Raw genomic sequence first — 18,516 nt, 5'->3', positions numbered from 1 at the left:
GAAAGTTTAAAATGAAAACTTGACGTCTACTTTAATGGAAATGCAATATTTTTCTAATGAAAAATTAAACAGGCTGGGAACGGTGGCTCAAGCCTGTAATCCCAACACTTTGGGAGGCCTAGGCGGGTGGATCACCTGAGGTTAGGAGTTTAAGACCAGCCTAGCCAAGATGGTGAAACCCCGTCTCTACTAAAAATATAAAAATTAGCCAGGTGTGATAGTGGGCACCTGTAATCCCAGCTACTCGGGAGGCTGAGGCAGGAGAATCACTTGAATCTGGAAGGCAGAGGCTGCAGTGAGCCAAGACCACACCACTGCACTCCAGCCTGGGCGACAGAGTGAGACTCCATCTCAAAAAAAGAAAAAAGAAAAATTAAACAGACATATACCTGATATGAACGTTCTTTATAAAATTAATAGTTCATTTACCGCCTAAAATCATCTCACACACTGCCAGGAAATCAGTGTCATGATTGACACTAATGAGTTGACTGGAAAGTGGCAACCACCAGGACACACTCATCCATGGGCTGGGCTTTAGGACCTGGCCCTATATTCATGCATTCTGCAGAAGCGTTTCTTCTTTCCTTTAGCTGCATGGAACCCCGTTGGCTGCATAGAGCCCCCGGTCTACAGCCACACCCGTGGGTGTCATTTAACGCCATCACGGGGACTTGGGTGCCATCAGTCACAGTGGGAAGACGAAAGGCCACAGTGGCTGTCTTGACAAGCAGGACGCTCATTCGGTGCCACCCACTGCAATTGTATTGAGGACAGTTGTGAGATTAAGAGAATTTTATTTCATGAGCACTAAGCTCCAATTCTAGAGAGGCAACCCTGTTTATTCCACTCCATTGTCTGACAAGGAGCAGAAGATGGAAGCCTCCAGATCTTCTGGGGACAGGCATGGAGCTCATACCCTGGAAGGGCAGGATGATCATGTGAAGAGAACCAGGGAGAAGGCGGCCACTCACAGCCACAGAGAGTCCTGGGACGGGTCCTGCTCTCACAGCCCTCAGAAGGAACCCGCCCTACCGGCACCTTGATCTCAGACCTCCAGCCTCCAGCACTGCGAGAGAGTAGGTTTCTGCTGCGGAAGCCCCCAGTCTGCAGCACGTGCTAGGGCAGCCACAGGAGATGAGCTCAGCCAGAACAAGGGAGGGAGAAGGGGAGGCTGGGCCTTCTCGGGCAGCCAGGGCCTTCCTGGGAAGAAGGGAGGTGGGGCAAAGGCTTGAGCCTCCACAGGCACCAGAGAAGCAGAGGCCTGGGGGCCCGGAGGAGGCTGCCCCTGCCACTGGAGCATGGTAGGGGCACAAAGTAGAGAAAAGGAACCAGGTGGGCATCCAGCCAGCATCCATACACATGGCCCATGCCACCTCAGGAGCCAAGGGGCCTGGTGCCTCATTATTTAAAAGTCAAGTCTCACCTGGTTGTCATGAAGCTATAGATGTGATAAAATCTCATACAATTATTCACTGAAAAAACAGCAAAAGTGCCTGCAAAACCTGGTGGAATTCGCTAAGGCCTGTGGTTTAGTTGGTTTAGTTAACATCACTGTACCAACATCCACCTCCTGGTGCCAATCAGTGAACCATGGAAAGGTGGATGCTGTCATTGAGGGAAGCTCTGAAACCCCCATGTGAGTCTAAAATTATTTCAAAAATGTTTAGAAAGTGTAAACAATTGTATTAAAAACAAACAAACAAAAAACAAGATCTAACCTCCGTGGCTCTTCCCGGCACAGGGCTGTGGCTTCTCAGTCCTTTTCCCAGCCTTCCAGGGTCCCACAAATCCATCCTTCTCTGGCCCACCTAGTAGGTACAGAATCCTCCAGAGCACAGGCAACAGGGGAGGTCTTGAGACCAACCAGGAGTCAGGAGAATGAACTGATCCTCTCCCGCACTTTGTGTTTCTTTGTGTTTTTGTGAATTTTGTCAAACAGAACTCAGGGAGAGAACAGGGCTCACCTCTCTCCCCGGGAGCCAGGAGCCAGAAATGCCTGCACGTGGCCCCATGCACGGCTGCATTCCGAGGGCCAAAGCCTCCATTCACGTGCAGGCTGTGGGGACAGCGCAGCGCTTGCTCTCTGCGAAATGCCCGATTTCAGCCTGCAGCCATCGCTAGCTTGCACAGCATCCCTGGCCTGCCTCAATGGCAACCCTTGTCCCTGAGAAGCACAAAGCCGCCTCTGCTTGGGAGCCAGGGCTGCAGCTGGGGGGCGTCTCCACCCCATGACTGGGCCCATTCTTCCCCAGCACACAGGCGACCCTGCCAGGGAACACGCATGGCTTGGAGCTCCCAAGTACTCTCTCCTGGCAAGTGAGGAGTGTAAATAAATCTTGGGAGGAGGACACGAGAGAGAAACACAGTCCCCGGAGGACAGTGTTCTGGAGTGGCCACATGAGTTGGAAACTTCCATGCTGAAGCCTTAAGAGGTTGGTGAGTTTCCTGTCACTGAAGGCATTTGAACAGGGACAAGAATTTTCCTGGGCAGGGATGGGCTAAGGAGGGGGCAGAAGGAAGCAAGCACTGCCTGGATAGATGGATGGATGGATGGACAGAGAGATGATAGATACACAGATTGATAGATAATGGTAGATGATCGATTAGCAGATAGATGATAGATTATAGATATATTGAAAAATAGATTATAGATATATTGATACATAAATAAAAATAGATAAATGATTGATGGCTAGATGCTAGAATATAGATATATATATAGATGATAGATATATTGAGAGATAAATAAAAAAGAGAGATAAATGATAAATAGATGGATGATAGACACATACATAGATACACAGACGCTTCCTAAGCAGGAGGGCACAACTGAGTCACAGATGCAGGTGGGCACCTGACCTAATCAGTGTTGTCCAGTCCCAGATATCTCTATCCAACCACACACCTCTCCCCAACTCCAGGTACAATTTCCACCTGGGGATCTGATAGGTCTCTCAAACAGAACCTGTCCAAAGCTGAACAGAGCATTGATTTGCCCAACCCTCATCCTGCTCATCTCAATGGCTCCTCCCCATTGCTGCCAGAACCTCTCCATCTTTCCAGCTGCTCAGGCTGGAACCCTTCGAGTCATCCAGGACTCTTCTGTCTCATCCCAGCCATCTGATCCCTCTCACACCACACCTAGCGCTACCACCATCTTAATTGGATTCTCCTAAAAGCAGAGCTGCAGGCGGGCTTAGGTGCAGGTAGCTTAGTTGGGAGACATCTCAGGAAGCAGAAGCAAGGGAGCAAGGAGAGTGAGGGAGGGTGGGAGGGCAAACCCACACACAGGTGCATTTCCAAGGTCACAGCTGTAGGCAGCAAGGTTGCATTCTCTGAAAGTTCCAAGAAGCACCCACCTAAAGGATGCATACCTGGGATGTTTACTCCCATTTCGTCAGCTGAGGATTGTCCTTCAGACATTAGCTCCCCTCATGTTCTGGCTGCACTTTGATGCTTGGGAGAATATCCACAGCACTGGGCTCATGGCTGTGCTATGCTGGAAAGTGTTTGGGTGCTATAAGGGAGCTGCTATGTACATTTGCCAATTGCCATGGTGTAAATACTTCCCACTGCGGCCAGCTTGCAGCATTTCTGAAAGTGTAACCACCTGCTCCAATACAGCACTCATCACCCAACATGCCGGTTGATTGAAGCCAGAACTGAAGACCAAGGCAGAGCTGGTCCAAGGAGCTGTGATGCAGGCACAATAAACATCTGCTGTGAACAACCTGCTCCAAACCACCAGCATCTCTGACTAAATGACCTTCGAATCATCACTTGTCCAGCACAATCTCATCTCACACAAGGAGATTTGCAGCCATTCAAATCTCCTTCAACGGGCAGCTCTGAAAATAAAGCCCTAGTCTTCCCCCAGGCCTCGGCACCTCCCTGGGATCCTCCCCCGGCCACCTCTTGGCATTGTGGGCATCAAAAACTTGCCCCTCTCCATCACTCACTCAGCCTCACTGGTCTCCTTGTTCCTCCCACACCCAAGCACATGCCTGCTGCAGGGCCATTGCACCTGCTGTTCCTGCTGCCCTAGTGCTCATCTCGAGGGAAGTCACGTGACCAGCTCCCTCACTTCGCCTGGTCTCTGCACAGATGCCCTGCTCTGATGTCCTCTCTGACCATCTATCACAGTTGGGCTCTCCTCCCTGCCAGTCTCATTCCTCCAGCCTCACTTTATCATCATTCAAGGCATCTATAACCACCTAGAGTCCTATCATACATCTATTTCTATGCTGTCTGTTTCCCCTCATCCCACGAGACTACTCATTCCATGAAGGCAGAGACATCAGTCGTCACTGCAACCTGCCATATATAGCTATATGCATACTCCAAAAACGGTAACAGGCTTAAAACAGGTGTCCCGTAAATATTTGTTGAATGGCTGACGACCATGAATTCTGGAGGGAGAGTTCAGAATGGTTTCATTTTTAAATTCCCGGCAAAGGACTGCAAATAATATTTCTGGCTCTGAACTCCTGGGTCAGACACCCTCTAAAGTTTGGTCCAGCCCTGGTACCCCAAGATGGGCTGGCCTCTCCCCAGCACAACAGAAGCACTAAGATCTCTTGCAGCACAGAAATCTCCACATCCCTCACCGCAAACCCTGAGGTATGCGGTCACAGATATAAGCGGTGCACCCTCCAAATCCCACCCAGATCCAGAACCAGCCAGAAATGAACAGAGAAGCCTCATCTCAAAGTCAGCTCCTGCCCAGGAGCTCTCAGCCAAGAACCCCAGCGTAACAAGGGTGAGAAACAGCCCCGGGCTGTCACGCAAGACAGAGACGGTGCGTGCAGAGGAAAAGCCTGCATGCATCCGCAGTGAGGATGTGCCCACTCTGACATTGGGGTGAGAGGAGGAAAGCTGGGCTCAGAGGGGGAAAGCTGGGCTCAGATGGGCAATGGGAGTTGGGTAAATCCCTAAGCAAGAGAAGAAGCCAAAGGCGGCCAGGGAGACATCAGCATGTTCCTCCTGCACAGCCGTGACATCCTACAAACGATATCTCTTAATTTTAACATCAGCTTTGGGAGAGGGCCATGAATAGATTTCTAAATATATTCCAGAGCAGAATTAAGTGGGATCTTCCAGTTTCTGAAAGTGACTCGCGGAGAGTGCATCAGATGGGATGAGAACATGACATCAGCCACACAGGCAGCCATACTGGGCAGCTGCCTGCCGGGCAAACCCCGTGCCCACAGAGACCATTCTCAACCACTCCTCCCAACCACACCAGCTCCACACACCTTCTCTAACAGGAATGAGGCCTGCCTGAGGGTCAACTGAGGCCTCTAGCTATCAGATTCCAGAGAGATCTCTGCAGACCCTGGCTCTAGGCAGAATTTACAAAGAAAACAAATGAGAATCTATTTCCATGACTCAAGATGCCCCGCAAGCAGATGAGGAATTTAAGAAGAAGTTCTGGATTGAAGGACATTGTACAGAACACCCTACAGATGCTCCTCAAAACCGCCAAGGTCACTAAGAACAAGCGAAGTCAGAAAAGGCATCACAGCAAGAGACCCTGAAGGTACATGATGTCCAGATGTCATGTGGGATCTGGATGGCTTCCTGGGATGGAAAAAGGGCATTAGAAAAATACTAAGGATGTTGGAATAAAGTATGAACTTGAGTTAATAATAATGTTTCGAGAGTGGCTCATTAGTGCTACAAATCTACTATAAGAATCAAAGGGAACCAGGGTGTGGGATTTACGTAAAGTCTTTGTACTAGCTTCACAATTTTTCTGTAAAATTTAAATTAACATTACAAGTTTTTTTTTTAAGTCTTCTTTCCATCAGACTGAGTTAGGGGGCTCCAGCAGGTCAGCTCCAGCCCCTGGAATATGTTCCTTGGGTAGGCCCAGAGAATGGTAGTCGAGGTGCCAGAGACCACTCCAGCAGGGACTGAGGCGACTGCACTGGACCAGCCTGCACACCCGGCTGCCAGGAGGTGTCTCCTGCAGGCTACACAAGAGCAGTGTGGGAGGGAGACCAGGCCAGAGACATTTCTAGTCTCCAGAGCAGGGTGTCCTCAGATGAGCAGCATCAGCGGCACCTGAGATCTTGCTAGAAATGCATGTTCATGCTGGCTTCATGGCAGGTGCGTCAAGTCAGGAACTCTGGGAAGGGACCCAGCGTGCTGCATAGACAAGACCCCAGGCGAGTCTCATATACCCTAAAGCTTGAGACCCCTGCTCTAGAAGATCACCCAGGAAGACAGAGACCCCAACAGGGAGCAGGTGTGGAGCAGTCCACTGGTGGATCAGGGGCTGTGGGATGCAGCCACGTAGGGGTTGGTGCCTGCTGTACTTGGCTTGAAAGATGACCTGGGGATCAAAATATCCAAACACCCATGAGAGCACCAAAAGAGAGGCAATTTTCACCAACTTCCAGGCTCACATAGAAGAAAGCCACCCTCTAGAGACACTGCCCCAGCCATTTCCCACTCTTATGACCCCACCCTCCAAATCGAGAGGTGACACACCAGCAGTTCCTATCCAGTCTCCCCTACTTCTCCTGCCAGCAGGTCCACTTCCCAAGAGGGTTTCCCTCTTGGGAAACCAAAACAGGACACCCCCTCTACACAACACCCATGGGCGCCAAAGCAGAAGTGGGGTGACCTTTCCGAGTCCCAGATCAGTGGGTCACCCTCTGCTCCCTAAGTGTCAGCAGCTCTCCATCACTCCATAGGATACAGACAAAAACCCTCAACCTGGTCTTCCCTGTCCCGCGTGGCAGGCCCAAGCCACCTCCCCATCCCCACGCACCAGCCGTTCGGCCCATGCTCACACTGCCCCTCCCACCACAGAGCCACCACATCCGCTGTTCCTCTGCCAGGGACAGTGGTCACCATCCCCACCCCACCTTCATCTGGTCCATTCCCACGTATCCTTCAAACTTCATATCTATATCCCACAGATGCAGTTTTAAGAGGAAAAAGCCAGGCACAGAACAGGGGCTAGCGTATGTTTCCCTTCATATTACAAACAAACGAAGAAGAAAAGAATGCATAGAAATTTCCTGAGAGTGTACACAAGAAAGCATCAGCAGCTGTCTTGGGACGAGAGACGGGTGCACAGCCAGAGAGAACTGGTTTTCACTAACGAAAAAGACAGTCGATGTTTGTTGAATACATACATGTAATAGGAATGTGACAGATCATATAATACATATATGTAACAGGAATGTGACAGATCATATCATTTAACCCCCACAACAGCTGCATGGTACATACAATACTACAGTTTCCATTTTATAGATGAGGAAACCGAGGCCAAAGAGGAGAAGCAGACAGCTGGCAGGTCATAACATGGGCTGGACCAAGCCTGATCCATGCGGAGCCGACATACCTGCCCTACCCGATCCTGTCTCCGGCCGCCCTGGAATTTTTCAACATGCGCGTGTTCTACTTTTCCAGTTTTAAAAAGCCTGTTGAGTTTTTTTCAATAATGCTCCTGCCTCCCACAAAAAACATTTATTTTCCCTTCCCTGCCTATATTTCCAAGGGGTGGGGGGAGTGTTTTTGAAAGCTATACATCATACAGGAACCATGGTTCTGAGTGTTTGCTGAAGATTTGGGTTTTGTTTTTTTTTGTTGTTGTTTTTTTTTTTGGTCAAAGCTGCTGTAAAATTAGAATCCTTGTAGAAGCCCTCCTCAAAATACATTTCACAATGGGATTACATATTAGCCCAGGGGTTTTGCTCCAACAGGATAAGCCCAGACACTCTGGATAGCAGTTCACAGCTTTCAAGCAGGATGTGCATCTCCTGGTGGGTGCCAGGAATCATCAGTCCTGGCCAGAGCCGGCTCCCCCAGCAGCCCAGGACAGATGGACAGACGGGAGCTGGTGCCCAGCTCAGGTCTCGAGACATCTCTAACCCCTGGTCTCCCTCATTCCCAGTGTGGAGCTGAAGGGTCAAGAGACACACACGGCCTCTCTGTGTGTAGCGAGGTGCCAGGGCAATCTCTGGGCCTCCCTAGCAAACAGGGAGCACCCCTTGCAGCAGGCACACGGCAGCCTCCTCCTGAGATAGTGTCCATCGCAAACCAGGAGATGGCTGCTGTGTCAGCAGGGCCAGCACTTTCTATTCTACTGACTGACATGAACAGAGCATTTACCAGTAGGTAAATTATAGTTATGTTACTGTAATGTCAAAATCCTGCAAAGGTCACATGCCTCATCTGGAACTCATACCCACCCCAGGAGTAGGAACTAGCATTGCCCCCAGTTGATAGAGGAGGACCCCAAAGCATGGCCTGATGAAGGGACTGACAGAGGTTGGCCAGGCACAGTCAGTAGGGCTGAGGCTGAAGCCTGACCCAAAGGCCAGCTTCCAGGCACCCAGCTCCAGGTCCCTGCAGGAGGGATGCACCATGGCCCTGACCCTGAATCCCTTTCAGCCTTTCCAAAAAATGAGGGGAAGTTATGTCACAAAAAAAAAAATCAGGGGAAATACCCACACGTGCACACCTACACACACAAACACACACTTGTACATGCACATACACACACACATACACATGCACAAACACACATGCATACACACGCAATGACTCATTCTCCCAATGACTTTCGACAAAAATAAGCAGAAAAAGCTTTAGTGAAGGTTATTGCCTAAAAGACAGATGGCAAAGTTGACCTTAAAAGATTTGCCTGTGAGTCTCAGAGGCTGTGCCTTCTCCCAGGAGCTGCCTCTTGTCTCTGGGAAGAAAGGAGGGGAGTGGGTAGGGAAAAAGAAAGACAAACTAAGTGCCATGCGATTCTGTAGAGGTGACCTCCCTTCCTTTGTCCTCTGTACCCCCAAACTCTTTTCCAGCTTGGCACACAGTATGTGGTGGACGTGGCTCACCACGCCCCCCACACCTCCCCAGGGGCCAGTGGCCTGTGCTCCCTGTCACCTTTGTACGGCTCCTTCAGGGAAGGCCACTGAGGCAGGCAGGAAGGCTAGACTGCCACTGCCAGCCAGTGCCTACCTGGGAAAGGCCACTGTGGGAAATCTACAAAGGGTTCTGGGCCATCCATGAGGGCAAGAAAGACAGGAAGGAGGCAAAGATCTTATCATGGACCAGAAACATGCCTGAACCCCAGAAGAAAGAGAGAAACGGAGCATGTTACGTGTGCCAAGACCATGCTCCCAGCCGTGACCCTGTGGACCGTCCCCAAGATGTGCCAGGCTGACATGGGCTGCCCAGCATGGCCCCACCTAATCCTTGTGTGGGGTCTGACTCATAGCTCCTTCCACAGGGCAAGAGCAGGAGTCTGGGCAAGCCCCAGCTCTGCCACCTGCTCCCTGGGGAACCTGGATACATCAGTCTATATGCACTGAGGTGCTCACCTACAAATAACCTACCTGCACAGGGGTCTGCAAGGATGAGGCGGAAGCAGGCGTGGGAGCCCACAGCCCCTGAGAGCACCCTCCCAAATTCTGCACAGCAAGCACCTCAGCAGAGGCGAGGCCCTGGGGGCCTGGAGCGTCTTATGCTGCCAGAAAGCAAGAAAGAGCTCAGACAATGATGGGAGCACTCCACTGGCACAGACACCGACTCGAAGGAGCTCTCAGTGGCCACGTCTGGGACAGTTCCACAACAAGAAGATGACAGCAGTGGACTGTACTCCACAGGATAAACATACATGCAGGCGTCCACACTAGTGTAAGTAAACAGGTGAATAAATACACGGGAGCATGGAGGAAGCTTTCCTTTATTAGTGAGTAATGGAACTCACTAATACATTTAAGAGAAATGATGGAAAGAGAGCCTCCCCTGAACACGCACCATGGTGACAACTGGCAGGCGAGGATTCCCAGGGTGGGAAAAGGTATGATGAGAAACGATCTCTGACAGTCTCAAGGTTTCCCACAAAACACTGACGAATTACAAAGAGGAAGAAAGTGTTAACTTTAGAGCAGAGACACCTGGCTGAGCAAGCACAGTCAACATCACCAGGATTGGTACAACTGACCTAGGGGTCTCCAGCGACATCACTTATGGGGGATTTGTGCCAAAAACGCGTATACTCGATTTAATAAGAAGGAAACATCAGACAACCCCTCATTTAGGGACAGTCTACAAAATAACTGAAAGTACTCTTCAAAGGCATCAGGCTATGAAGACACTAAGGAACTGTCCCACATTGGTGGATGCTAAGGAGACATGCTGGCTGCATGCCACATGGGATCCTGGGTGGATCACAGGATAGAAAAGCATGTTAGCAGAAAAATGGACTCAATTCAGATAAGGGCAGTAGATGAGTTAATTGTATTGTACCAAAGCTAATTTCTTCTTTTTGATGACTTACTGTACTTAAATGGGATGTTATTTGGGGAATATAGGTGAAAGGTATGCAGGAGTTATTTTTTACTATTTTGTGACATTTTTAGATGTCTAAAATATTTCAAAGTGAAAAGTTTAAAAATGTTCTAAAGGAAATTAGAAATACACATAAAAAGGAGTGGATATGGGGCCAGCTTGAGAATCACACTAGTAAAGCCACCAAGTAACGATGGACACACACCGGGGTTAGGGTGAGTGTGAGGAGCCAGGAAGGGCCTCAGAGGGGCACCCCTCCAGGTCCTGTGTGCCAACAGGGAGGGTGACAACAGTCACAAGGGCCCTGACACTTTCACAGCTGGCACAGCCTCCAGGCCACTCTTCCTGCGGCCTCAGGACAATGCCATGGCCAGCCCGTTTCACAGATCAGGAAACCGAGGCAGCACAGAGCAGGAGCATCAGAGTCTGGCCACACAGCTTTGCGTCTCAGCTCCATCAGGGTAGCCAGGTGACCAGGACGATCCCTTCACCTCTCTGAACCTGAGGCTTTCCCCTGTAATATGGAAGCAATAAACTTCCCTCCCCGTATTAGTTTTCTATTGCTGCCTAACACAAAACCATAAGCTTACTGGCTTCAAATAACACCCACTTATTAGCTCATAGTTCCGTAAGTCACAAGTCAGAACATGGCAGGACTGGGTCCTCTGCTTGGGGTCTCAAAGGCTGAAATTGGTGTGTCAGCCCAGGTGCCTTCTCATCTTCCCTCAAGGGGAGACTCTACTTCCGTGCTCACTCAGGCTGTTGGCAAGAGTCAGATCCCTGCAGCTATGGGACTAAGATCCCTATCTCTCTGTTGCCCATCAGCAGGGGCCACTCTCAGCTCCTAGAGGTCACTCACATTCCCTGCCACATAGTCCCCTCCGTCTTCAAACCAGCATCCCCCACTTCCATCCTGTGCTTCCAGTCTCAATCTCCAGGAAGAACTTTGTTCCCTTTAAGGCTTCCCTGATTGGGGCAGGGCCACCAAGGCTTACACTTTCTTTAAGTCTCCTGTGCATGTAACATAGCCTAGGCATGGGGGCGAAACCTGTCACAGTCACTGGTCTCTGCCATACTCAGGGGAGGGGGCTATACAGGATATGGGTCATGGAGGGTCTTCATATAGCAATTCTCCCTTCCACATTTGCTCACAGTAGGAGAAGCACACAGGAGGTAGTGAGCATTCACCCCTGCCAGCATCCCTGCTCCATCGTGCCAGGAAAAGAACCTTTGCCCAAGGAATCCACGTCCAACTCCCATTTTCCAGCTTCTCATGTATAAAGAAGAAAACACAGTCCATCCTAGGGCACCCCAGGCAATCTCTCCAAGTAGCCTGCACTACCCCAGACTCTCAATAAACAGTTCCAGGCTCTCAGCCCTGCTTAGGGTGAGACAGCACCTCTCGCACAGCCTTCAGGGCTCCTGCATGAGGGTCCTGGAACAAGCCTTTGGCTGCACCATGGGGTGTCCAGACGCCACATAGCTGCCTCATGGCACATACCCTCCCCTTCCCTCTCCTGCCCTTCCCTTCCAAGCTGAGATTGAGCCTCCTCTCCTGCACAGATCTTCCTCCGGGCAATGTAGTCCCAGCCCCTTTTCTGAATGAGCTCTGCAAACCCCAGCCCAGGCCCCACCATCTGTGGCTGCCACACCCTCTTCCCTGGTCTCACTCTGCTGCCTTCCTGGGACCCATCTCTGCCCGGGGTGGCCAGCTAGAGTGATGGCTTGGAAATGTGCCCGATCACACTGTCTCTTGGTCTCTGTCACACACACTCACACGCGCACACACTCACACCCCTCTCTTCAGACATCCCGTGGTTCCTTCATGGCAGATAAGCTCCTCCCCAGTCCAGGAGGCCCCGACCGTCTGGCTCCCGGTTTCCCTGCAGTCCATACTCCTGCCTCTCTCTTGCTTCTGGCTCCAGCCGAAGCTGCCCCCACCACTGGCCTTTGCACTGCCAATCTCTCGGCCTAGCATACATTTCCCTTCCCTGCTGGGCTAGTTAATTCCAAGCCACCTTTTGGATCTAACTCAAGTGACCTCCCCTGGACCCTTCCCTCAGATCCCCAGACATGCCAGCCCCTCTACAAGCCCACAGGGCTCCAGGACAGCCTCCCCACAGCTGGATGGGGCATTTGCCTGTGAGCTGATGTGATCCAAGCCCATCACCCACCAGACTATCTACCCATGAGGATGAGGCAACAGGTTTGTTTGCTGTGCTATTCCCCAAGCCCAGCCTCACCCCTGACATTATCATAGGCACTAAATTTGCTGGAAGGGAAGAGAAAGAAGAAGGACAGAGGGAGTGACGGAAGGAGGGACGAAGGGAGAAATGACACGTGCCATGAGCTCTGCCTCTTTTTCCTACCTCAATTGTGGACAGAAGCCGCTTAATTCCCCTTCCGCACCTAGCACAGGCACCCAGAAAGTCAGCCCCATGAAATGTTAGCTGAGCCCCTGGGTGCTAAAGTGAACAACTTCCACCTCCTCCTTGCTAAAGATTTCTCCAGGCAAGATGCAAACATCAGTTCAACAAAACAGAAAAAAAAAATGACTGGAATCTCTCTTTTCCTATAAGAAAATAGCTGCTCTACGCGAATATCCTCTGGAATATGTTGTTATTAGTTAATTTTTTAACACCACATAGAGACCAATTATTAACAAATGTGTGGGCTCACTGTCAGTGATGCATATTCCTGAGAACTCACACTCGGGCTCCTGCCCACTGGCTTGCTCATTTGCTCCAGGAATTTCCAACAGAGTGAGACTATTTAACCTGAAGCCATCATGGAACTCTGTTTGTTATTGTTGTTTTGGGTTTTTCTCCCTTGATTTTAATTTTTTTATGGGAACATGGGAATAGGTATAAGGAGGGGTGCTAGGCGTCACTATCATGTACCCAAGAGTCAATCAATGTTTACCATGCACCTACTATGAGCAAAGCTCTATTCTACAGCCCAGGATGGAGCTGGAACAACACAAATCCCTAAAGAAAAAGGATGCAAATATACTCTCCAAGTGGAAAAGGGCTGGAAAAATATTACAGGAAAATAATCACATTAAAATGTCAACACTGTTTGAAGTAATGATCTTAAGGAAAAGACAGGCTGTGTTAGACTCCCAACGGGGAAGCGAGCAGGGAAAGCCAGCCCAGGTGAATGAGAGCACAGGCAACACTCTGAGCTTACCCCACATGGCATGGTATTAAATGTGCTCCAAAACTCACCCTTCCTATTAAAAAAAAAAAAAGAGCTACATTATAAATTTTCCCTAAATCTTTTGTTATTTCACATCAAAGCAGAACCAGCTACTTGCAAGGATTAGGGGAAAGAAGTAACCAAAGCAAACAGCTGGTGCTCCCTTAGCTCAGTGTCCACATGCAGGTTCCTTCCTGAGCCCAAAGGCAACCCTAAGGAGCCCAGGGGCTTGTGGTCAGCTCAGCGCAGCCACAGCCTCATGTCCCAGCTGGAATGAGACTCAGCCTCCGACCCTGGGTCTTTTACCCAACTCAGCATCTGACTGCCTCAAGCCAGCTCCCCCACTAGGAAATCAGATGGCAACGCCTTGAGCGGAGCTTCCCAGTGCATGCCAGCAGTCTCCCGAACCAGCTCCAGGGCAGTACAGGGTGAGGGGAGGAAGTTCTAGAGGGGTGGCGGATTTCACCCAGCAGCTCAGGCCAGGAAAGCCCTCCCTCCTGCGTCTTGAGGCCCAAAGGGAGACAGGGGCATCTGGGAGCCTCCAAACTGCACCAGATCAGAGCCTCCTGCTCTCATCCACCAAGACACGGCCTTTGGTGAAAGCTTCTCCACAGTGATAGGAGGAGGCAAACGCTAGCTCATGGTGACGAGGATCTTCCTGTGTCCCAGGAACTGTGCTGAACACTTTACAGAATTCATCTCATCTCAGCATCATGACTGCTCGTCTAAGAGGGTATTAATATAAGTAAAGTAATCCTCATTCTGCGGATGAGAAAACTGTGGATCAGAGATGTTATGTAGATCTTCCAAAGCCACACAGTGAACCCAGGCAGTCTGACACCAGAGACCACATATCTGCAAGCACCCCACAGACCTTGTCTGTTGGCATCCAATGTCAAGGCATCACCCTATCAGAGGTGGCAGGAGATTCCAAGGTGATTCTGACTCCAGGAGCCCACAGACTACATAGGGAAATAAGCCTAACATGTGGATTACAAGACTGGCCCCAATTCTCTACCTCTCCTGTATCTACATATGACTTTCCTGCTCCCCCAACCAAAGGAGTCAAGTGTATTTCCCTCCCTTTGACTTTAAGTTGGCCAATAGGCTAACAGAATCAGCATAAGTGAAGGTTTCCAGCCTAGGCCCTAAGAGGTCCCATGTATCTTCACCACTACACAAGACTAACATGGCTGGTTTAGACCGCAGGTCCAAGAAGGATAAGAGATGCATGGAGAAGAGCCAGCCTGGACCTTCAGAAACCCAAGGACTGAAAGCTCAATGCTGTACGACCACTGAGGTCTGGAGATTGCTTTTGCAGAAGCCTGTGATACCTGGCAGAGAATGAATGGGATACAGCACAGAAAGGGACAAGTTTGGCACTTATTACATATGTGTCCTCTCATTTTACTTGTCAAAATGTTATGCCCCTAGCCAGACCATGAGCTTCCCGGATGCATGATGCCTCTTTGCATCATCCTCACACCATGCTCCATGCACACTGTAGTGCTTAATGCGTCAGCAAATAGGTAAGTAATCACGGCCAGCCCCACAAGACCAAGGTGAAAATTTATAACAGCATTTCCCCATTTCACTGAAACCTGTACACCAGCTTTGTGGGTTTTGGCATGCCTGTGTCTTCCAAGCACTACCTTCATGGTTTCTTCGCATATTTCTGTGTATCACCACCACTACATTATTACTATTCTTAAGTCATGTTCTTTTTTTATGTAAATAAGCTTGATTGGAAAGAACACTTCTATAGGCCCCCTCTCGATGGAAAACCTGTATCTCTGGTTGTATATAGAGAATAACAGGAAAATAAAGAATGTAGGGTAGGGGCCAGGCAGATCCCCAAAAAACAGGAGACAAGACAGTCCTGACACCGTGGAGGTCATCAGATCTCAGAAGCTTTGCACAAAAAAACCCGGCCAATGAACGTGTCAAAGTCAGCAACGACTTGACTCATGTGACTCAAGAAACAGAGTCACCCCAGGAGTAACGCTGCCTAAGACAATGCCTTCCTGCCAAAAGGAAGCAGAAAGATCATTTTTGGCATATCTTCCTGACTTCATTGAAACTCCAGAGCTAGTGATTACAATAAGGCAACAATTTTTTCTATATATGGATACAAACTTTCAAGAGATAATTGAACCAAAAAGTAATGCCATAACAACACAACTCATTAGGAAGAGTATCGCAAGACCAATGGTGACTTTTTAAAAGGGTTGTATTACAAACAGGAGCATAGTATGTATAATAAACACACATCTTAAGTCGTATAGCCGCAGCTCCCATTTTCTCAGTGCAGGGCAGATCCATTTCATGGCTACCAACCAATCAACGTCAAAGTCTACAGATGTCATGACCATTAGATAAGGTGCATTGCCAAGCTACCCATCCAACCAACTTGCTTTAACAAACAGGAACACGAGCTTTGTGGGTCCATTAAAGACGGGACCTTCAACAACTCTGCAGACAGCTGATTCTCTGCCACCGCCTTGCCTGACTTTCAATAAATAAATCTTGTCCCAGTGGCCATTCTGGTTAAATGAACTGGGAAATGAAAGAGTACATCTGCCTCTGTGTGCTTTTGTGACTCCAGGTACGTATACATCTGTCAGGTAGATGGCTGGAGCCAGGAATGGGGGTAAAACACACATATCTATTCCACGTAAAGGACAGAGGACCGCTTTCCAGTAAGATGCAGGATGAGGGAAGCAGAAGCTGGGTGGTGCAGATAGGGATGGGCCAGGCCTCAGACTCACTTGGGTTCAAGATCCTCTTTAAGCTACCCCTTTATATAAATGTGACCGTGGGCCGGTTACTCAGTCTCGCTAGCTTTCTGGCCCTACCTCAAGGGTTTAGAGGAATATTCAATAAAAGGAAGTATGATGGCTCCTTTTATAACAAGAGTTGACAATAAGCACATTTTCACTCCAGCCGTTGATCACTGACCAGATGATCGGCTCTGTGAGGAACAGTGACTCTGCCTATCTTGTTCCCTGGATATTGTTAAATAAAATTTGAATGGACATAATGTTTAGGCTTGGATCACATATCTTAGTCCAACCTTTAATTTCCTAGTAATGGCACAAAACATAAAAACTGCGTCAGTCTTCCCATGAGATTCTTTCTATCTGAGGTTTGAAAGGGCAACTACAGGCACATGCAGCTCCCAGACATGTTTTGTTTTGGTCACACGGTGCTTTTATAAAGTTGATATGGCAAAGACTGTAGTTCACTACCTGATAGTCATTCACACCCTCCCCTTCCTCTGAACCTGCTCTTGTTAGGGTAGCAATACACCTATCTTAAGCAAACAAACAAACAAACAAAAAGAAAAAGCTACACTTCCCAGGCTCCCTGGCAGCTGGGAGTAGCCATTTGATGCCCTCAGGCCAAGGAGGTACAAGTGGGTGTCACTGGGCAGTGCTCCCAAGAAGGCAATGTCAAACTCGGCCAGTGGACACCCCTGTGCCCCTCCCTGTCCTCTTTGTCCTGCCTAGAAAACGTACTTGTTGCTGGAGGTGAAGCAACCATGTTGCAACCAGAATTCAGTATGAAATTCACTGAACATCCCACTCTATGACAGGGACGACATCATGCTGTCTGGACTTGTGGTGGAAGGAAAACCTTTATCTTCTTTAAGCCAGTGTGATTTAGGTTTTCTATTACATAAAGTCAACCCAATCCCTAATAGATAAACTTGCCAATATTTAAAAATCACATCTGGAGGGTTTGAATATTTGTCCCCTCCAAATCTCATGTTGAAATGGAATCCCTAATGTTGGAGGTGGGGCTGGGTGGGAGGTATCTGAATCATGGGGGCAGATTCCTCATGAATGGCTGGGGGCAGATTCCTCATGAATGGCTTGGTGCTGAGGGAGTTCTCATTCTGATAGTTCATAAAAGATCTGGTTGTTTAAAAAAGTCTGGCACCTCCCTTCCTCATCCCTCTCTTGCTTCCACTCTCACTGTGTGATGTGCCAGCTCCCCCTTTGCCTTCTACCATAATTGGAAGCCTCCTGAGGCCTGACCAGGAGCAGATGCTGGCACCACGCTTCCCGCACAGCCCTCAGAACCGTGAGCCAATTAAACCTCTTTTCTTTATAAATTACCCAGTCTCAGGTATTTCTTTATAGCAACACAAAATCCTAACACAACATTTCATATAAAAATCTGGATTCCCAGTGTCACTCTTAAAACAGGATGGTCAGCCAGGCACAGTGGCTTACACCTGTAATCCCAGCACTTTGGGAGGCCAAAGTGGGCAGGTCACGAGGTCAAGAGTTCAAGACCAACCTGGTCAGCATGGTGAATCCCCATCTCTACTAAATGCAGAAAAAATTAGTTGGGCATGGTGGTGCGCACCTGTAGTCCCAGCCACTCGGGAGACTGAGGCAGGAGAATTGCTTGAACCCGGCAGGCAAGAATTGCTTGAACCAGGCAGGCAGAGGTTGCAGTGAGCCAAGATGGCGCCACTGCACTCCAGCCTGGGTGACAGAGTGAGACACTGTCTCGGGAAAAAAAAAAAGATGGTCTCACCAACCTAGGCCCACATTTCCATGTGGCAAGAAGCAGCTCCGCCCCAGCAGGCACGCACCCTGACCCTCCCACAGCGGGAGTCCTGGCCCTGCAGACACTGCAGTTTGGTGCCCTGTGTTAAAGAATTTTCTAGTGCATGGAATAGAACCCAGCTCTCAAATGCAATAAGAAAAGGTCTCAAACTAATATACTTGTATTTTTCAAAGTTTTTCTTTTTGCCTCTGTTCCTGTGACATTTCATATCCTCCCATATATTCTGCCCTGGCTAAAGCTCTGGGGAGGGCCCAGGACACACCCACTATCTGCACCGTCCCCTCCGGCGTGCTTTGGCCATGCCATGGGACCAGCATTAACAAGGCTCACCTGTGTCATTCCAGACAGTCACCCTCCCCTAAAAAGCACCTTCCCTGAAGATACACTTGCAAAGGAAACAAACTCATCAGAGTA

General features: G+C 49.4%; 1 protein-coding gene across 6 annotated transcripts in view; it reads right to left on the bottom strand.

Annotated features, from left to right (window-relative positions):
* Nucleotides 1-18,516, bottom strand: part of PHACTR3 (phosphatase and actin regulator 3) — a 280,608-nt gene that overhangs the window by 227,131 nt on the left and 34,961 nt on the right. Inside the window, exon 1 of one of the 6 annotated variants that reach the window (XM_063658990.1) lies at nucleotides 1,722-1,883. The exons of the other annotated variants lie outside the window; for them this stretch is intronic. The gene's annotated coding sequence lies outside the window, so the exon portion shown is untranslated. Of the gene's footprint in view, nucleotides 1-1,721; nucleotides 1,884-18,516 lie in introns of those variants that run through there. 6 annotated transcript variants of the gene reach the window in all.

This window comes from Pongo pygmaeus, chromosome 21 (assembly GCF_028885625.2).
Source record: "Pongo pygmaeus isolate AG05252 chromosome 21, NHGRI_mPonPyg2-v2.0_pri, whole genome shotgun sequence".
NCBI lineage: Eukaryota > Metazoa > Chordata > Mammalia > Primates > Hominidae > Pongo > Pongo pygmaeus.
The sequence above is the reverse complement of the archived record's forward strand: the minus strand, read 5'-3'. Positions and strand labels throughout refer to the sequence as shown.